The sequence below is a fragment of the Eriocheir sinensis genome, chromosome 41, assembly GCF_024679095.1.
Source record: "Eriocheir sinensis breed Jianghai 21 chromosome 41, ASM2467909v1, whole genome shotgun sequence".
Lineage (NCBI taxonomy): Eukaryota > Metazoa > Arthropoda > Malacostraca > Decapoda > Varunidae > Eriocheir > Eriocheir sinensis.
Window position 1 is genome coordinate 4212845 of NC_066549.1, and position 20623 is coordinate 4233467.

Below are 20623 nucleotides of genomic sequence, written 5' to 3' on the forward strand. Positions count from 1 at the left end.
TACTCCTCCTCCTCCTTCTCTCCTCTGTCTTATCTTCCTTTTTTTCTCCAATTTCTCCTCCTATTCCTCCTCTTTCGCTTGTCATGTTTTTTTATATTTATTTTACTTCTTTCTCCTCTCATTCACACCCACACCAACAACCGCACACCCACAACCCACACCTCCACACACCCACACCCACCCACATCCACATCCACCCACTCACACACATCCATCCACCCACCCACCCACACCCACACACATCCACACATACACACGTGGAAGTCACCCTCGAGCGCCTGTCCCCCGAGATCCGCCAGGCTGGAGGTGCAAGCGATGCGACAGAGCCAAATGGTATTGCTTCCCGATGCTCTGTAGGGCTCTCGAGGGGCCGCTCCTTCCCCGTGCTGCTCTTTTTACACCGCCTCGCCTCGACCTTTTCATCTCCTCCTCTTTCTTTCCCTCCTCTCCCTTTCACACTCACCTTCCCTTCACACTCCATCAATGCCGAAACGTGTATTCCTTCCAGCAATCTTTACGGCCGCCATTCATCCCCTCTCTCCATCCCGCACTCTCCCACACACCGCTTTCTCATGATCCCTCGTTTTCCCTCACACCGCTCCATCAGATTCTCCTTTAACGCCCCATTTCTCGTCCCCTCGCACCTGCTTCCTCTTATGGACTTGCCTTGACACCCTTTTTTTTCGCACCTTTGTCTCCCGCCGCTTTGTCTACAGGAGCACGAGGCAATACAAGGCTACAGAGCTCCAGGAGAAAGCACCAAGATGAGAGAGAGACTGACGACGGAGCAGCGGCATGAACTCCATTTGCCTTCCCTCACTGGATCAATAGTGACGCATGTTTCTTCTCCTTTCATTTATTCTTACTCACAATTTTATCTCTCCTCCACTATGCTTATCTAACAACCTACCACAATGTATTGACCAAGCAAGGAATCATTTAGCCAACCGAAACCAACCGAAATTGATCTCTCTTCTGGTCTCTTTTTTTTCTTCTTTTTTTTCTTTTTTTCTTTTCTTTTCTTCTTGTTTTCTCCGCATTATTTCTCTTTCTCTCCTCTCACGATTCAGGCCGAGCAATATCTGAAAGAGGCGTCAAAAATAAAATTTAATAAAACTTTGGGCAGATACCAAGGACGAGCCTCGAGGGATTGGGCCTCAATAGACCACTTTGTGGAGCCTATGAAGACGGGGTCGGGACACATTTCCCACACCCAGTACGTTGCACATTCCCTACACGCCACATGCATAACGTAGAAGTTCTTGGAGTAGTGATATATTTCCTAGAGATACAACATATCTCTTACACAAAAAATATATTCTGTCACAGCTCCTACGGACCTTGGGGGTTCAAGTCATATTTCCTGAAAGAACGGCAGCGAGTCCGAGTCAAGTCGTGTTTAACTCGAAATTCTGACCATGAGTCGATTCTGATTAGGGAGAAAAGTCGAGTTTCCGTTCAGACACGAGTCGAGTCGAGTTTAGGCTCGATACAGCGCTAAACTCCTTCCGTGGGGAACGCACAAGGAAGGACGACACCAACTTTTCCCCAACTGAGGAGAGGTGGCATTTTTGGAAAAGCCTCGTGCGGTAGCGCTGCGATCGTCCTGGCTCTTCTTTCTTGTCGACACGCTGCCTCCTGTGCCATTGCAAGGCTATTCTTGTGGCAGCAGCAGATAATAAGAACCCTGCAAAATGTCCCTCTCATTGTACCATCATATAAAAAGTTCCATGGAAATGGATGTGCTCAAGAAATCAAATTTTACTTCGTTTTGCAGTTCAAATTTAAATACGCATATTGTTAGAGAAAATAAATAAAACAGTTCCCACATTAATACTCTCCAGGGTTTTCTACTCTTTCATGCATAATGCATCTGTGTTTTTGCTAAAACTGCACATTCCTTTGTACTTCACTTTTGCATATTTTACATGATTGCGGAATAGAAGGAGAGACGACATTATAGATAACTGTAGGAGTTACGAAGAATGCACTGATTTGTGTAGGTTATACGCTGGGTACTCTGTTTTATTTGCGTGTATAGGAAATGTGCTGAATACATATTTTAGGGTAGAAAATGTGACCGACAGTGCACAGTCGTGACTACGCCCCACGAGTGTGTGTGTGCGTGTGTGTGTGTGTGTGTGTGTGTGTGTGTGTGTGTTGGGGGGGGGGGAGGGGGGGAGTGCTCTTCCTTCTACAAATATATGTACCATGGCACAGCTAGCGACGGTAGCGTACTCTAACCATGCTTTCACCTGGACGATGAGACAAAACTTGCGTGACCTCAGCAGCTTTTTCTCTCGAGCTTCTTGGACCGAGTAAACCCAGCGACCCCATACCCCCCTCCTCCCTTTACCTCCCCCTCCCTACACTCGGCAAAGCATAATTCAGCAGCGTCGCACCTGGCACACGAAGTAACTAACTCAGGGAACGTGGTCTCGGCGTTATACACCCGGCACGTGGCTCGCTAAGGTACGCGCTGTGTCCCCCGTAAGCTCTGTGTCCCCTAACAAACAATTCTGGACGTAAATGTTGAAACAATTTTGGTGAAGGTGAAGATAATTTTTGGGGGCATACGCTTTTGCTGCGCGTAATTACAGGAGCATCATGTATTTAGCTTTTTCTACTATTGCTGGTTTTTCCTTTTTATTAACTACCGGAAATAGCCCGCACGTTTAGTCTTATATGCGGCGAAGGCAACAACACGGTATTCAGTTCTGGACCCAAATGTTATATACAATTTTTGGCCTCTGTCTTATATACAGGAGCACCATGTTTGGCCTCTATCGTATTTATTTCTCCTCAAACTATCACTTGTCTTTTCACAACCAGATATAGCCCGCACGTTTAGTCTTAATTAGCCTCGTCTTCGGCACAAAGCATCGATAACAGCATCCTAATTACACGATACTGAATTCATGTATCTATTTTTCCGCGAACAATCACTTGCCTTTTCTCTTTCCCTACCAAAAATAGCCCGCACGTTTAGTCTCAATTCGCCTCGTCTTCGGCACTAAGCATCAATAAAAGCATCCTAATTACACGATACTGAATTCATGTATCTATTTTTCCGCGAACAATCACTTGCCTTTTCTCTTTCCCTACCAAAAATAGCCCGCACGTTTAGTCTCAATTCGCCTCGTCTTCGGCACAAAGCATCGATAACAGCATCCTAATTACACGATACTGAATTCATGTATCTATTTTTCCGCGAACAATCACTTGCCTTTTCTCTTTCCCTACCAGAAATAGCTCGCACGTTTAGCCTCAATTCGCCTCGTCTTCGGCACTAAGCATCAATAAAAGCATCTTAATTACACGATATTGAATTTATGTATCTATTTTTCCACTACCCTTTTCACTTTCCCTACCAGAAATAGCCCGCATATTTACTCTGTATGTGGTAGAGAAACGGCTGCAATATGATATTAATTCGCCTCGTCTTCGGCACTAAGCATCGATAACAGCATCCTAATTACACGATATTAAATGCATGTATCTATTCTTCCACGAGCTATCAATTGATTTTCACTTTCCCTACCAGAAATAGCCCGCACGTTTAGTCTCAATTCGCCTCGTCTTCGGCACAAAGCATCAATAACAGCATCCTAATTACACGATATTGAATTCATTTATCTATTTTTCCACTACCCTTTTCACTTTCCCTACCAGAAATAGTTTACTCTATATGTGGCAGAGAAACGGCTGCGATATGATATTAATCCGCCTCGTCTTTGCCGCTGCACATCGGTAACAGAATCCTGATTACATGATATTAAATTCTCTCTGCCTGGCCGGTCCTCGCCACGCGCTCTGATTATATCCCCAAGTAAGCGCTGTTTAGGGTCCACGGTCCCCCCGCACACCTGGCGACGCAAATTAAGGACAGGTTCTAATTCTCGCCACTCTAGCGTACCCAGATTATCTCTTTGTCTAGCTGTCAGTCTTCTTGTATTTATGTATGTATGTGTCGTACCCGGATTATCATGTGTTTGTCTGTCTGTCTGTCTGTCTGTCTGCCGACCAACTTATTTCTCTATTATTTTATTCACATATGTGTATCTAAAAAATACTGCATCAATAAGTCAGTCAATCAGTCAGTCATTAAGAAAATAAACGTGCTGGGAGTGTCAATTTGTACTTTTTGTTGTGTTTGTTCCTAAAAAGATGAATATTGTATCGCGCGCCTTTTTTCAGCGTCCTCCATCTTTTATCGATGAATTTATCTATCCACTAACCTACATATCGACGTAACTATTCTTCAGTCTTTCGAAATATCTACCTATGCTTATCTAACAACCAATCTCAATATATCAATTAATTAACGAATCATTTAAAAAGTCTGCAAATCTTATTATATCTTAATTCATCCATCTGTCTATCTATCTACCACTCTATCTCTCAGGCTATCTATCTATCTATATTTACCGCGAATGAAGGCCTCTTCCTCCACTATGCTTATCTAACAACATATATCAATGTATCAATCAATCAAGGAATCTTTAGCCAACCGAAACCATCCTCTTTTTTTTCTTCTTTGGAGCAGCGTTTAGCAGGCTTTTTTTTTTGTTATTTTTTTTTTGTCCTTGAGCTGCCTGCCTTGCTGCAAAAAAAATATCTTACTATATCTTAAATCCTCCTCCTTTCCATCTACTTTTCTACCTCTCAACTATTCTCTTTGTCAAACTATTATTACAACCTCGTACTCTATCTATTTATTCCAATCTATCTATCTACTCTAACGTTAATAAAAAATAAGGATGCAAGAGGAAGAGAAAGAAGGGAATCTCTCTATCTATCTCTCTATCTATCTCTCTATTTACCTTCCTCTACTCAGTCCGGGAACGAACGCCTTTTCCCGCACTGTCTTCGTTAATTAATCAGGTGGAGTGTTTGTTGGCCCTCCAGGTGTTGAACTCTGCTGCCCCGCCTGTCAGCGCCAAATGTCTGTTCCTGCGGCGCCTCGTCCCCGGCTCCCGAAGGCTCACCTGCGTCTGAGCTGGCCGGCCTTTCAACTGCGTGTTCTCGACTTCCTGGCGAGACTTGCTGGAGGACATTATTTTCTCTGTGTGGGGGGGTGCAGGATGGGGGGGAGGGGAAGGGGGAGGGGAAGGGGGAGTGTGTGGGGTGTGTGTGAGGTGTGTGCGAGTGCGTGTGTGTGTGTGTGTGTGTGTGTGTACCGGCGCGTGTGTGTGACGAATGATGTATCTAAATTCCTGTCCGAACTTATTGGCTTGGGTCACGCACGAAACACGCTAGCTCTCCTCCTCCTCCTCCTCCTCCTCCTCCTCCTCCTCCTCCTTTCATCTCTTCCTTTCGTGTATTCTACCTTTATAAACCTTCCTATTATTCTTTACTCCTCAAATTCATATATTATTCATTTATTTCGCAGTGTCGTTTTATTATCGTTACTTTTCATCTGCCTTCACTGACGCGTCCTCGGGAGAGCCCTAACAAGAAGTCTTTTTGATCGAAAGGTCATTAACAGTAATCTGGGGAGACACGTTTCTTCCCTCCGCTAAGACACGCACCCAACACTTTTATCTGTGATCCGGCGCCGCCCTCAGCACGCAGGGGAGGATAACTTTTGTTGTTGACAGTCGCGGCGATGAGTAACAGACCGAATGATGAGCCGGATGAAAGTCGAGCGTCTCTTATTTTATCGATCATTCCTCTCAGTTTTCTTTGGCCTAAAATTGGTCCTACATCCATTTCCTTTGTCAGCTCCACGCAGTATTTACCGGTTTCTGATGCCTAACTATTGCCAAGAAACATCAGAAATTAACTATTTTAACGATAATTATAACTGAATCTCCTTCTTGGGGTCCACGAGACAGTTTTTGGGTCGGAAGTCGGTAAATATAAGAGGATGAGTAAGACAATCTGGCAACGTTGGTCCTGATGCCCCCTCCGTGCGCCAGTCTCGTCTACAGAGTGGGTTATGGAAAGGCCACGAGAAGGAAATACACATGCCACGCCATCAATGACATATTTCTCAGGATTTATGTTGAGAAATGTCACGAGAGGGATTACAAATGCCATTCCATAAGTGACATTTTCTTGAGGATGTATTTTTTAGGAACATTTTACATAGGTCAATCAAATTGTTTGTATATTCTGTGTGTGCTGCTGAGGCCTTCGTTGTGACTGCTAATGCTCACAAGAGAAGATGGCGCCACTATAAACACTTGCCTACGCCATGACGGGCTGGGGCCGACGACCATCTAGGCCCCTCAAGAAAAGCCTACCGGCGCTATAGGCTGGGAAGTTAAAAAATATATATAAATAAATAAATAAAAATCATTCATATTATTATTATTATTATTATTAGTAGTAGTAGTAGTAGTAGTAGTAGTAGTAGTAGTAGAGGCTCAATTTCCTGTCCCTTACCTGAGACGCGCGGCATTATGTAACCTGCCAGGTCAACTGAGTATGCAATGACGGACTTGTCGCCCTGAGTTACGACCATTTGGAAAACTGTTGTTGTCTTGGAATTCTACAAACGCCAAGGACTGTGGCTCCACTCAGGACAATTGTGCGGGAAAGTTGGAAAGTTTCGTTTAGTCGGCGCAACATCTGTGGTCATATGCCGGAGAGAGATTGGAGGGGAAGGATTTATAGAAGGGAACAGGTCCCAGGAGACGGAACACAGCCCCCGATCAAACAATTGTGCGGGACAGTCAGTGGCCGAACTCAGGGGTACACGCGTCAGCTGTTGGGTTGCAGGAACGCTACTGTGCAGTGTGAGATAAGAGAGAAAAGCATGGGTCCAAATATATCACCTGAGAGATTAACACTCATAAATAGGGAAGAATCCTTTCCACAACAACTACATTCCACTGTGCGATCCAAAAAAATCCATTTCACGCTCAGATGAAAGGCTTCGATGAATTTTGCAATGATCGAGTCGTGTAGCGTCGATGACCTGACGTCTTTGAAAATCTATCGGAGCAGAAATTCAATTTCGACTACTGAAAATGTCAATAAGGAAAATCTGTTGGGAAAAAGATATGCAAAGGTATTGAGGCCTGACATAACAATACATCATCAAATGAGGAACGAGCAACGGAAAATGTGTAGCTGAGTAGAATAAAAGCAGTTGGGGAAACATGTGTTGGACCGGAGAATGCAGCGATGACTGGGGAGCGATGGAGCGTGTGCAGCAGACGGCGGCGGCGTGAGTGGGAGCAGGGTTAAAAGAGGGCTGCGTGGGAGGAGGGCGGCGTGCGGCGAGGCAGAGCCGAGGACCGGCGGTGGTGAATGGTGGGACGGAGTGGCAGCTACGGAGGAGGGGGGGGGAGATCGTCTATAAGTTTGCACTGATGGGTTAGCAACTGATGCAAAATGAATGAATGAATGATCGTAGGGTGCAGTGGTTCTCTGCGCCACAACACATGTGGTTATCAGGCGCCAAACCAAATTACTATTCAGCTAAGGAAGTTATATTCTAAAAACTTTCCAATGTGTAAAAAAAATAATAATATAGCGATATAATCCCAAAGGACTTAAGGGTGCTTTAAAAGGTAAGTGCTACAAAAGAATCATACACTTGTAAAGGGCAAGTCCATAATTTATTATATAAGCAGTTTTTAAGACTCGAAGCGAGCTAAAAAATGCAATGGCTGGTGTGACACAGTGACTGTGTGCGTGAGGAGTGTCGTGTGGTGTGGGGGGACAAAGGTAAAGGCATTAGGATGCACGCTTGAAAGAACTCATTTTTCCAAACATTAAATTAGCGAGCATGTTGTCACGTATGATTTTCACGTACACCTCCATCTAAATAGAGTAGCTACGGCAAATTTTTTATTTATGTAGCTCTATTAAACTATAAGATATATAATATCTAGTAATTTGTAGATAATACAAAAGTTTCACAGTGGGTGACTTTCAAAACTGAGTTAGGAAAAAAAAAAACGATACTATATGTGCCCAGTCTGCTGTAGACGAAACGGCACAACACCTCTGCTTTTATTTTCCAACGACCTGCCAAGCAGAATAATATAATACAATATATATATATATATATATATATATATATATATATATATATATATATATACATACATATACATATACATATATATATATATATATATATATATATATATATATAGATATATATATATATATATATGTATATATATATATATATATATATATATATATATATATATATATATATATATATATATATATATATATATATATATATATATATATATATATATATATATATATATATATATATATATATATATATATATATATATATATATATATATATATATATATATATATATATATATAACGAATCCAGTACGCAACGATTAGTGCCTCCGTTGCATCGGAAGAGCCAAACGTGATAGCCATTACCGAAACTTTGGCTAACCTGAACGTTTAATGTCTAACTTCGAACTCACGGGATATGGAAGCCCTCGCAAAAACCGAATGCACAAAAAGGGGAGGCATAATATGTTACGCCAAAAGTACGTTCTCTGCCGTAAAAATAGACAAACAGGACGCAGGGAAATGCAATTCCGTTTATGTGGAGTTCACCACCAGCAACAATGAAAAGCTAACATTTGAACTTTGTATGCAGGGAAATGCAATTCCGCTTACGTAGAGTTCGCCAGAGGCAACAATGAAAAGCTAACATTTGAACTTTGTACAGACCCCCAAAACAACAGCCAGCCGACCACACTGCCATGTACGAGAGGATTCACTCTCTGGTATAGAGCAATAATGTAATAATTATTGCCTATGTTCTACGGTAATGCGACTGGAGGACTGCAGACACTAGTGGGAGAAAAGTCATGGAAATGGTCTAGGATAAATACCATGCTCAATTTGTTACCGGAAAAGCACATTGCTAATAAAATCACAGACATACACAACAATTTTAAGTAGACTAAAAGAGGTCTGACGGCTCGCACTTGGCAGCTCCAAGGAATGGGTCGCGCAAAAGCTCCACTCCACATCCACACATCTTTATAACCTCTGTTGAAAACGTTAAATCGTCCTGCAAAATTCTGATACACAAAATTATACCTCAAGAACAAGAAAATATGCACAAAATAAAGGCACATTCTCTCAAGAGCACATTATTATATCCTGTCACTCAGTAAGATTGAGAAGATATCAAATGGACGCATATATGTTTCTCAAGGACAGAGACTCGAACGTGTTTTATCAGGTGCACCTCCGAGGCAGCGCAGCACAAGTGAGTGACAGCGGCTAGTTTTGTGTTGCCTCAGAAAACACATGGAAAGGGGACACTCGGCGAGGTATTATTGCTTGCACGGCTTACTCCCCTACCAGTGCACGCCCCTCTCCACCTCTCGTCCTTCCTTTATGCAGCAATAACACTACATCGCCTCCCTTCCTAGTCAATGCTCTGTTAACCTTCCAGTTGTGTGTGTGTGTGTGTGTGTGTGTGTGTGAGAGAGAGAGAGAGAGAGAGAGAGAGAGAGAGAGAGAGAGAGAGAGAGAGAGAGAGAGAGAGAGAGAGAGAGAGAGAGAGAGAGAGAGAGAGAGAGAGAGAGAGAGAGAGAGAGAGAGAGATTTACATAGATAGATTTACATAGAAAATCAGACCACACAGACCCCATGGTCCAGACTTGGTGGTCTGTCCTTAAACCTAAGTGATTTTACATTAATCAGAAGACTCCAAAACGTTGCATTTCTACTCTAGTTGATATTAAGTTGAAGGAAGTGACGGTCGAGCTTATTTTTGAAGGAGTCAATCGTGTTACACTGGACCACTGACGGTGGAGGCTTATTCCATTCTCGCACTACAACGTTGGTGAAGAAAAATTTGGTGCAGTCTGAATTTACTTGTCTACATCTGAGTTTTACGCCATTGTTCCTCGTGCGCAAAGTGTCATCGATCATAAACAATGTTGATCTGTCTACATTCGTGAAACCATTAAGTATTTTAAAACATTCGATCAGTTTTCCTCGGAGGCGACGTTTCTCAAGAGAACATGTTAAGGGTAGAAAGCCTTTCTTCGTAGGATTTGTTGCGCAAGGAAGGGATCATTTTCGTTGCCCGACGCTGAACACCTTCTAATTTAGCAATATCCTTTGCATGGTGGGGAGACCAAAACTGTACCGCATATTCCAAGTGGGGTCTGACTAAACTGTTGTAGAGCGGGAGTATTACATCTTTATTCTTGAATACAAAGTTTCTTTTAATGAAGCCCAACATTCTGTTCGCTTTATTTGCTGCATCGATGCATTGCTGTGAGAATTTGAGGTTTGACGCGATTTTGACCCCCAAGTCTTTGACGCATTGAACGCTTTTGAGTTTAACGCCGTGCATTTCGTATTCGAACTTCTTATTCCTCGTTCCAACTTGAAGGACCTGGCACTTGTCTACGTTAAAGGGCATCTCCCATCTATCCGACCAAGTTGAAATTTTGTGCAAATCCTCTTGGAGGCTTTGCCTGTCTTCGTCAGTGAGAACCGAGTTGCCAATCTTTGTGTCGTCTGCAAATTTACTAATGCGGTTATTGAGTCCAACATCCACGTCGTTGATGTAAATAATGAAGAGCACTGGGCCAAGGACCGAGCCCTGAGGGACGCCACTAGTGACAGGCGCCCACTCTGAGTTAAATCCGTCGATCACTACTCTTTGTTGTCTGTTGCTCAACCAATTCGCGATCCATTGGTTTACTTGACCGTCAATACCTATTTGCTTTAATTTGTAAAGTAATTTATGATGCGGGACTTTATCAAACGCTTTCTTGAAATCAAGATAGACTACGTCCAGTGATTTGGTTACGTCATAAACAGTGAAGAGGTCGTTATAAAGGTTAATAGGTTTGATAGGCAGAATATTTTGTTTCGGAAGCCATGTTGTGAGTCCCCAATCAATGAGTGGCTTTCAAGGTAATTCACAATTTTGTCTCTAATTATGCCCTCAAGTAGCTTACCTACAACCGAAGTTAGAGACTAATAGAGAGAGAGAGAGAGAGAGAGAGAGAGAGAGAGAGAGAGAGAGAGAGAGAGAGAGAGAGAGAGAGAGAGAGAGAGAGAGAGAGAGAGAGACAGAGAGAGAGAGAGAGAGAGAGAGAGAGAGAGAGAGAGAGAGAGAGAGAGAGAGAGAGAGAGAGAGAGAGAGAGAGAGAGAGAGAGAGAGAGAGAGAGAGAGAGAAAGTAGACCAGAAAATGCAAGTCAGGGTAGACAGAACACCACGTGGAGAGATGAATACAGGACGGAATACAACAACAATACACAAGGTGGAAAACGCTGGGATAGTCCTTTGTTCTGCTGTGAATTTGTCGTCACAGAAGAAATGCGGAAGCCCAATAGAGTGATGCCACGCACTATTGAACGCTCGGCCTTTATCGTCACGGAGGTTCCCACAACTAGCGCTGACTCTCAACGCTTTGTCGTGAAAACTGGGGAACGCATCGATTCCCGGAAGAATGCCGAACACAATGATGTGGCGTGACTTTTCTTTGTACAGGCGAATGATGAGGACGAGGAGGAGGAGGAGGCGGACTAGAAGGGCAAGGAGGACAAGCAGAGGGACGAGACGAGCAGAAGGACGAGGAGGAGAAGACGGAAGAATTGGAGAAGGAGGAGAAGATGGAGAAAGTCAAAATGGCGGGGTGAAAGAGGACAGACTACAAGGGAAAGGACGTAGGAGGAGGAAGAGGGAGAAGGTAAGGCGGGGGGGGGGGGGGGCGTTAATCCGCAGTGACCTCCAATAAAGTCGGAATTGTACACAGCTATATCTCTTTCCAGTGCACAATGTCTACACCAAATTCGATCTCTCGCAAGACCTGACGTGCAAACCTAATATTGTAAGATGGCACATTCACAACCAACGCCATGATATTTTTTTTCATTTAAATAAAGAACACAGATTGTAAGACCGCAAAACACACAAACCAAGAGAGAAAAAAAAAACAATCAGGTGGACTCGGGAGAAAACGTGAGGACTAGAAAATAAGACAAACAGAGAAATATCAGGCAGTGGGCGTGGCAGGGAAGGCACAGGATAATACAGGCGAGAGGCAAACACACCCACATCGTGCCAGGGAGGAATTTTACGAGAAGCCAGACACCTTTCCTCACTTCCTAAATTCCAAGAAAATAATAACTGTGCCAAGAAATGGTTTTCAAAAGGCTTAATGAGCGACGTCGTCAGTCTTGCTATGGTTATATAACAGAAAACATGCCTCGATCATAATCAGAAGGCACAATGGGACTGAAAATAATATAAGACTCTACAGCCAATAAAATACAACCTTCAATATTGCTCAGATGGCGCCAACATCACACGTCTGCCAATATGTTGTCGGCGAAGGCATATATATAACCTTGATCGCATGCTGAGCAGGTCCCGACACGACGGAGCAGAAAATACCAGCAGATCATTTCCCGGAGAGACTCAGTGTTATTATTCACGGCGCCAAGGAGTGCAAACATTTTTGAAAACTCAACAATCCATTAAAGTTTTCAATTACTTAACTCTTCGGTTTATCCTTAATGTAATATGTTATAACTAACACCATGGTGAGGTTTTCTTGTAGATATAATTGATTCATTGGGCTATGTAATAATGGTGTGTGTGTGTGTGTGTGTGTGTGTGTGTGTGTGTGTGTGTGTGTGTGTGTGTGTGTGATATTTTCTCACGGTCTGATAACGTGCTGGACTCTCCCTCACCACCCAGCACCTGCTTTGTGTTGAGCTTGGAGCTACACGTTCACGCACCTTTGAGTGGCGGAAAGCGGAAAGGAAACTACTTTTCGTCCTGAGCAAAGCTTGAACCTCTGCCTGCCCGGGTGGCAAGTGATTTAACCGAATCACGTGCTAAGACCTTTGGTGTGAGGAATTACTCAACGAAATGGCCCGGATAAGCCTCGGAGACGTGGAATTTGACGAGAAGCTGAGTTATTACACCGCGCCGAGGCGTGACTTTATGGCGGAAATGAACTGCATGAACCGAGGAGTTTACATGATGCATGAACCTTTGACATGAACTTCATAAAATGTAATACTAATGTAATAGCTGCCGGGAAATATTCTCTCTCTCTCTCTCTCTCTCTCTCTCTCTCTCTCTCTCTCTCTCTCTCTCTCTCTCTCTCTCTCTCTCTCTCTCTCTCTCTCTCTCTCTCTCTCTCTCTCTCTCTCTCTCCACACCCACCCATACTCACACCCACCCATACCCACACCCACCCACACCCACAGTCACCCACCCACACCCACAGTCACCCACCCACACCCACCCACACCCACACCCACACTCACCCACATCCACACTCACCCACACACCCACCCATACTCACACCCACCCACACACCCACTCACTCGCCCACACCCATACTCACCCATACTCACAAACCCACTCATACTCACACCCACCCACACCCCACTCACCCACCCACACCCACACCCACCCAGCCACCTCCTCCCCACACGCACAAACGCACCCGGGATTGTTGTTTGTGTGGAGACAATGAATGGCCTTGTTTTCGGACTATGCACACACACAAAAAAATTAAGGCCAATAACCTCGTAATTCAGGAGCTGACGCAGGACGGTCAAAAGTGTTGTCCGATAAAAAAAACTCTTCCTCACCTCATTGACTTTTAATAGATTTCCTTATATCAAACACTATACCGGATGCTGTTGGTGGTGTTAGGTATTATCATGAAGGTTAAGACTGTGATGGCACTTGGCTATAAATGCGCCAATCCCTGTGACAACGACTCGTGTGATCAAACGTTCCGGGCTCTTGCTACGAACGTTTTGGAAAGCCACAAAGAAAATACGTCGGGGGAGACTGTCATGAAGGTTTGGACTGCGACGGCGTTTGGCTATAAATACTTCCATCCCAGAGACAATTACTCATATTATCAAGCATTTTGGGCTCTTGTCACGACTGTTAGTAAAGGCCACGGAAGAGATACACTGGGTTGCCATGAGTGTTTTTTCCCGTTTACCGCGCAGAAGCCTTCCAGAACTACCGCCATGGTCAAGAAACTACCCATGGACACCCTTTCAATTCCTGCGAGAGCGTTTTCAATTAAATGTATCAAGATTTAGAAGAGTTTTGATAATATGGGCCAGTGTTTCTCAGCGTCTCAAATTCAGGCTTCAGCACTTTCAAGATAAGACTTCAGTGGTGCTTCCTTCCTCGCCCACCGCACGCCGCTCTCCGATGCTGAAGATGATGTACGAGGGACGGAACATTTTTCATTATAAAAATCTGTGTTTCATGAGGAGGAGGACGAGGAGGAGGAGGAGGAGGAGGCGGCGAAGGAGAAGACAAAGGAGGAAGTGGAGAAGAAGGATAACAAGGAAATGAAGAGGACAAGGAAGGAGGACAAGAAAGATAACGAGGAAAACATGAAAGAGGAGGGAGAGCGGAAAACCAAGAATGAAAAAAAACAGGATGAGCTGGAGAAAGAGGAGAAGAATGACAGAAAGAGAAGAAACACATCAAAAGAGTCCAGCAACACCACCACCACCACGTCTCAAACCTAAACCCACCACTGCTTGCCAAAACACATCACACCAATTGCCGTAACCCATAAGGCAGAGGTGTGAGGGACGAGGAGGAAGAGGAGGAGGCTTTACAAGAGGGATCCAGTACGGTGTTTAATATAGATGCGAAGATGGCCCCGCGTCGCTGTCACGGAGGACCAGATAGAATATTACATGAAGGACGCAAGGGCCGGGTGTGCTGCATCGCGTCAGCCTGTGTCATGCAAGCTGGCGCCCCACTCTACAGACCTGCACCTCCTGGACACCCGAGGCTATGGTGATGTGTTAGCGCAGTGTGTGTATGGACGGGTGGGGTGAGAGGTGCGGGTGAGGGGGAGAGAAGGGGGGGAGTTGTGTGGGGAAGGTGAGGGAGGTTGTGTGTGTGTGTGTGTGTGTGTGTGTGTGTGTGTGTGTGTGTGTGTGTGTGTGTTGGTGGTGGGTGGGTGGGGGGGGGGGAGGAAGAGCGTGTGTGTGTGTTTGTGTGTGTGTGTGTGTGCGTGTGCGTGTGCGTGTGCGTGTGCTGTTTCATGCATAGCCCGTCATTTCTACCAGCGAGTTATATATGTTCGGGGATAACTATAGTAATCATTCAAAATCTAATAAAGTGAACAGTTAATCATATAGAGGATAGAAAAGCACTCGTTCCTATCGTCATAATTTACGCTCCGAATGCCTTTCCATAACACCGCACGAGATAATAAATTAATTCTCATACAAATGAATCACTATAACACCCCGGGGATATAGGACGCCGAGGAACGTTTCATTGTTGGGGGTATTGACGGTGGAGGCATCGCGTGGGGCTTCAGATTATACGGATCACATTCTTAACCCCCTGACTGCGGATTTCCTATAAGAAGAAGACATCACCAAGCAACAGAGATGGAACAAAAAGTGTCTGCTACAACTCAATGAAGAAAAATGTAAAGTCATGCACCGTGGGAGGGGAAATCCAGCATACCAATACCACATGGGAAACACTCCACTATCCACCACAGAGGCAGAGAAAGACCTGGGGCTCGATGTTACCAGGCTACCAATGAAGGCTAAATCCGTGCCATTCGCAGCGTACGGGTTAAACATTTCGGCGCCCAAGCTCACCTAATTGACAAGGCTTTCGTAGGAGGTCTGGGCATTTTCAAGGGGCATGCTTTTTTTTTTTTTTACAACAAAAGAGACAGCTCAAGGGCACAAGAAAAAGGAAACAATAATAAAAAAAAGCCCGCTACTATCTGCTCCTAAAAAGAATCCAAAGAGGTGGCCCTTTTTCTGTACCATGAACCTAGAAAAAACACTCATTACACCCCGAGTGATCCCCTTTTTGGCGTGTGGAAATTGTTGATGTGAGTTGTGGAAGTGTCTGACAACACCCACCTATATACCTTTCACAGTAAAGAGGGAAGCTCAAGGGCAAAAAAATAAAAATAAAGGTACAACTAAAGAAATAATCGCTGGCGCTGCTCTTGCATATACATACCAGAGAGAGCAGTCGATGGGACACGGTCATTGAGTCACTTCGTTTGCCTCTAAGGCCCGTATTTCTCAACGTATCGACACCTTAGTTTACCTATTTGAAAAGCCTCTCGTAGAAGTAACTGTGACTTTCGTGGACTATATCATGATCCTATTGATAGTTTAACACAATTTCTACATTTTCAACGGTAAAATCACCATAAAAAAACAAGTTAACCGTCTCTGTAGCCTTGGAAAATAGCGGCAATGGTAGCCCGATAGGAGGAGCAGGGAGTAGCGGTCTTTTTTTTTTCATTATTGTTTCCTTTTTCTCATACCCTTGAACTGACTCCTTTGCTGTAAAAAAAATAATAATGTGAAACTAAGTCACTGAGAGAGAAGCCAACCAATGTAAAGGTCAGAACGTCCGTGCCTTTGCTGCCGGGCTACACGAGAGGCGAAGAACATCTGTCCGTCGTTTTGTTCAGTTCAACGAGAAGCGACGACCCTGTGTAGTGCTTCGTTTAGGGTGCTTTAAATGCTGGGACTACGTATTAAGAGACGTGTGTGTGTGTGTGTGTGTGTGTGTGTGTGTGTGTGTGTGTGTGTGTATATACCTAGTTGTAGTTTTACAGGGCCTGGGCTTACGCTCGTGCAGTCCCGTCTCCATATCTGTATTTGTCCAGCTTTTCCTGTGTGTGTGTGTGTGTGTGTGTGTGTGTGTGTGTGTGTGTGCGTGTGCGTGTGCGTGTGTGTGTGTGTGTGTGTGTGTGTGAAAAGAAAAAAAAGACATACATACAGATAAACCGACGTAAACACAAGCACGCAGGCAAACAAATACACAGGCAGATGCAGACTTGTGTAAATGTAGACTGCAAGAGGAAGACAAGGACAACCAAACAGATAAACAGACAGACAAACACGCCCAACAAGAGGAAAAACTGTATTGTCTTGAAACACTCGCAACTTTAAACCTATTCACATTGATCTCTCTTTTGGCTATTCTTTACTTTTTACTTTTTGTGGGAGAGGCGAGTAGCGGGCTTTTTTGTACTCTTTCTGTTGCCCTTGAGCCGAATCCTTTGATGTAAAAAAAATACGAACGGGAAGAAGCAGTATTGGAGAAGTCAACTTTACTGATTATCTGACCATATCTCTTCCTCTTCTGTCTTCTTCCTTCCCTCACATCATGGTCTTTTTCTCCTCCATCATCGCATTAGGAAGACATCCCAACATTCCTACACAAGACTACTCAACCATATCAAAGTACTATTATCAGGCCCACCCCTTTATTCATCTTTCATCTTGCGCAAACTAAGCCTCGTTAATTCCCTGAGGATATTTATTTATTCATGCTCTCTCTTTTCCTTCTCGATTCATTTCCCATTTTCCTCAATTACCAAAGTTTCTTACAGGGATTAAAACTTGGCCATTGACTTTATCCCCAAATCAAATTTTCCTCATTAAGAGATAAGTTCTGTAATCTCAAGCGCTCATTCTCCCCGCTTTTAATATCTTTCAGTTCTTCCCTCTCCTTTAGCCGTGACTGGTTCACACACAAAAGGACTTCTTCCTCTGGCTCCTCGTGATGGCATCTCAAGTCATCTCAAGCCCTGAACACATTACGTGACGATTAGTGGATATCGCTTTCGTTTTAATTTGGAATTCTTTTCTCCAAGTTATAACCATATTACTCAGTTAATCTCTGCCGCGTTACCAAGATTTTTCATCACCAGCCAAACATTCCAGGTTCGCGTTTCCCTCTTGTGTTCTCTTCGCAAAGCTCATCCTGCTCTCATCAACCGCCAAATATTCATGAATGTAGCAATTTCGCGTCTGTGAGCGTCTCTTGAACACAGACGAATCTCTATATATATATATATATATATATATATATATATATATATATATATATATATATATATATATATATATATATATATATATATATATATATATATATATATATATATATATATATATATATATATATATATATATATATATATATATATATATATATATATATATATATATATATATATATATATATATATATATATATATATATATATATATATATATATATATATATATATATATATATATATATATATATATATATATATATATATATATATAAACTATCTCATTTCGCTTTCGTGGCGCCTTCAAAATGTTCGAGGCTCTCTCAAGCTTTCAGTGCCTCCCACATGTACTCTCCGGCTCCCTGAAGGTCTCCTGCACCGGGACGTCCAGGAAATTGTTGGGTGATGGAACAAAAACAACGCCTCGCCCCGCCGCCCGCTGCGAGTTTCAAGGACCAGACACACGGAGGAAGAGGGAAAACACAAACGGTAACAGTTATTTTGTCACAGAGGTGAAAATTTGGATTATATTATTTTGTTTTTAAAATATTTCTATCTGTAGTGCTGTAGTTTGGATCATATGAATTGCACTTTGTGTTTAGAAACAAAATCTCTCTCTCTCTCTCTCTCTCTCTCTCTCTCTCTCTCTCTCTCTCTCTCTCTCTCTCTCTCTCTCTCTCTCTCTCTCTCTCTCTCTCTCACACTCACTCACTCTCTCTCTCTCACACACACACACACACACACACACACACACACACACACACACACACACACACACACACACACACACACACACACACACACACACACACACACCCCCACACCCAAACACACAAACAAACACACCACACACACATCCACCTCACCCCCTTACACTTTCTGCCATTAAGCCTGACCTGACCTCGCCCTCACTTCGCCTGCCGACCTCACACTCTGCGGCCCCAACAAAGGCGGCCTCCACACCAACTTTCCAACCAATCTCCGCAGTCAGTCCTCGGCAGCCCTGCGGCGGTGTTCTCGCGAGGCCTGGGCGCGGCGGTGCACTCCTCCTTTTCATCACCACACGGCACTGACTTTCCTTCCCTTTTCAGACTCAGCTTTTAACTAATGCTTGATTTTGGGGTGTTTGGAACCTGTAGTGCTTGTTTATTTCCCTTCAGCCGATCACCTACCAAATAAATAATGCTAAGAGAACGCGTAAAACTTAAGTATAAAAAAATGTTAGGACAAAGCTTTAACTATTGCACGATTTTGGGTATATGGAACCTAAATTGTTTAGTTTTTCCTTTAGCCAATCACCTACCAGCAAGGAAATAGGTGTATCAAACAATGCAAAAAAAAGTAAACCAGCTAACTAACCAACACACACACACACACACACACACACACACACACAGGCACTAGGCCACTTAAGGCGCAGCGGTGGGTCTTCATTACGCTGCAGGCTCGCCAACGTACCCAAGATATTACCAAAGTTCTGCAATGTTTCTGCATATTGACGCTCCACCCTCCAAATCACCCCCTCCCCCTCCCTCCCTGGCCCACCCCGAGCCGTCCTTCAGACCTCCTCACTTATTGCGCCTCCCCGGCCACTTTTTTCCTCCTGTTCTCTCACTCCTTTTTGGTTCTGCATAATGCGCCTTGTTTCTCCCTTTCGGTTCTCTTGCACTGAATAGAAAATAAGACACAAAAGAAAGTGATTCCTGCTCCACTGCGCTTTCGACCTTTCTGAAAAAACATATACTCTTGCTTGGTTTTCCTTTCACGTTTTTTTCCTTGCCTCGCGTCTCCCTCTCTCTCTCTTTTTCTCTCGCTGCATGCCGGCCGTGGAGGAAGGTCAAGGTCGGGCAGTCTCATTTCTTTATTTTAATCGCTGCCTAATGTTTTCTATTGGACGACGCGATTGAGGCTGCACAAACAGACCCAAAACTGTGTAAACTGGATGAACTTAAAACCGCTTCGGCCTCTTTAGACTGTTTCCTATCTTAAGAGGTTGAGCACTTTTCATAGGAGAAGAAATAAACATATTCTAACCCAACCTGTGCCAACACATCTCTAACCTCTCTCTAACATTTCTAGATTACGCTTTATATGTTTTATTTTTAGTGGGAGCAGCATTTTATTTGTTGTTTGTTCCTGTTCTGTGATGCCCCTGTCTTTCTTCGCTGCCGTAAAAATAAGTACAAGGCGGTAGATTGTGACGGGCAGGTAAAATCTTCGGTGTACCCTTGTTCGTGTTCTTCCGTTCCTTTCTCGAAGTGATATGAATTACGGAATTGTTTTTTTTGTTCCTTTGCATTTCTTATTGTTACATGAGAGTGAACTTTAGAAACAAAACTTTTTTCGTGAAGTATTAAGCGCTGTTTTTTTTCCCGCTCCGGTTCAGGTGCGCACTAAAATATCATCTTTTATTTTGATGCATCAGCCGACAGGTGGACCTCAACTCTACCTGCAATGGAGCAACACACTGACTAACTTTTCCCATGATTATTTTTTTTTCACATAAATACATGAAGGAGAGTGGTGGCAGAGTTAAAGTTTGGCGCACGGAATCCCCACGGAAGATTCCCGCTGACAATCTTAAGTATTCCATGCAGTTTTATTTATTTTTTTATTTTTTTACAACAAAGGGGACAGCTCAAGGGCACAAAAAAAAAGGAAACAATAATGAAAAAAAAACCGCTACTCGCTGCTCCTACAAAAAGAATCAAAAGAGATGGCCGAAAGAGAGGTCAATTTCGGGAGGAGTTGCCTTGACTTTGATTGGTGCTCCAGTAAAACATCATGAAATATAAATGGCAGT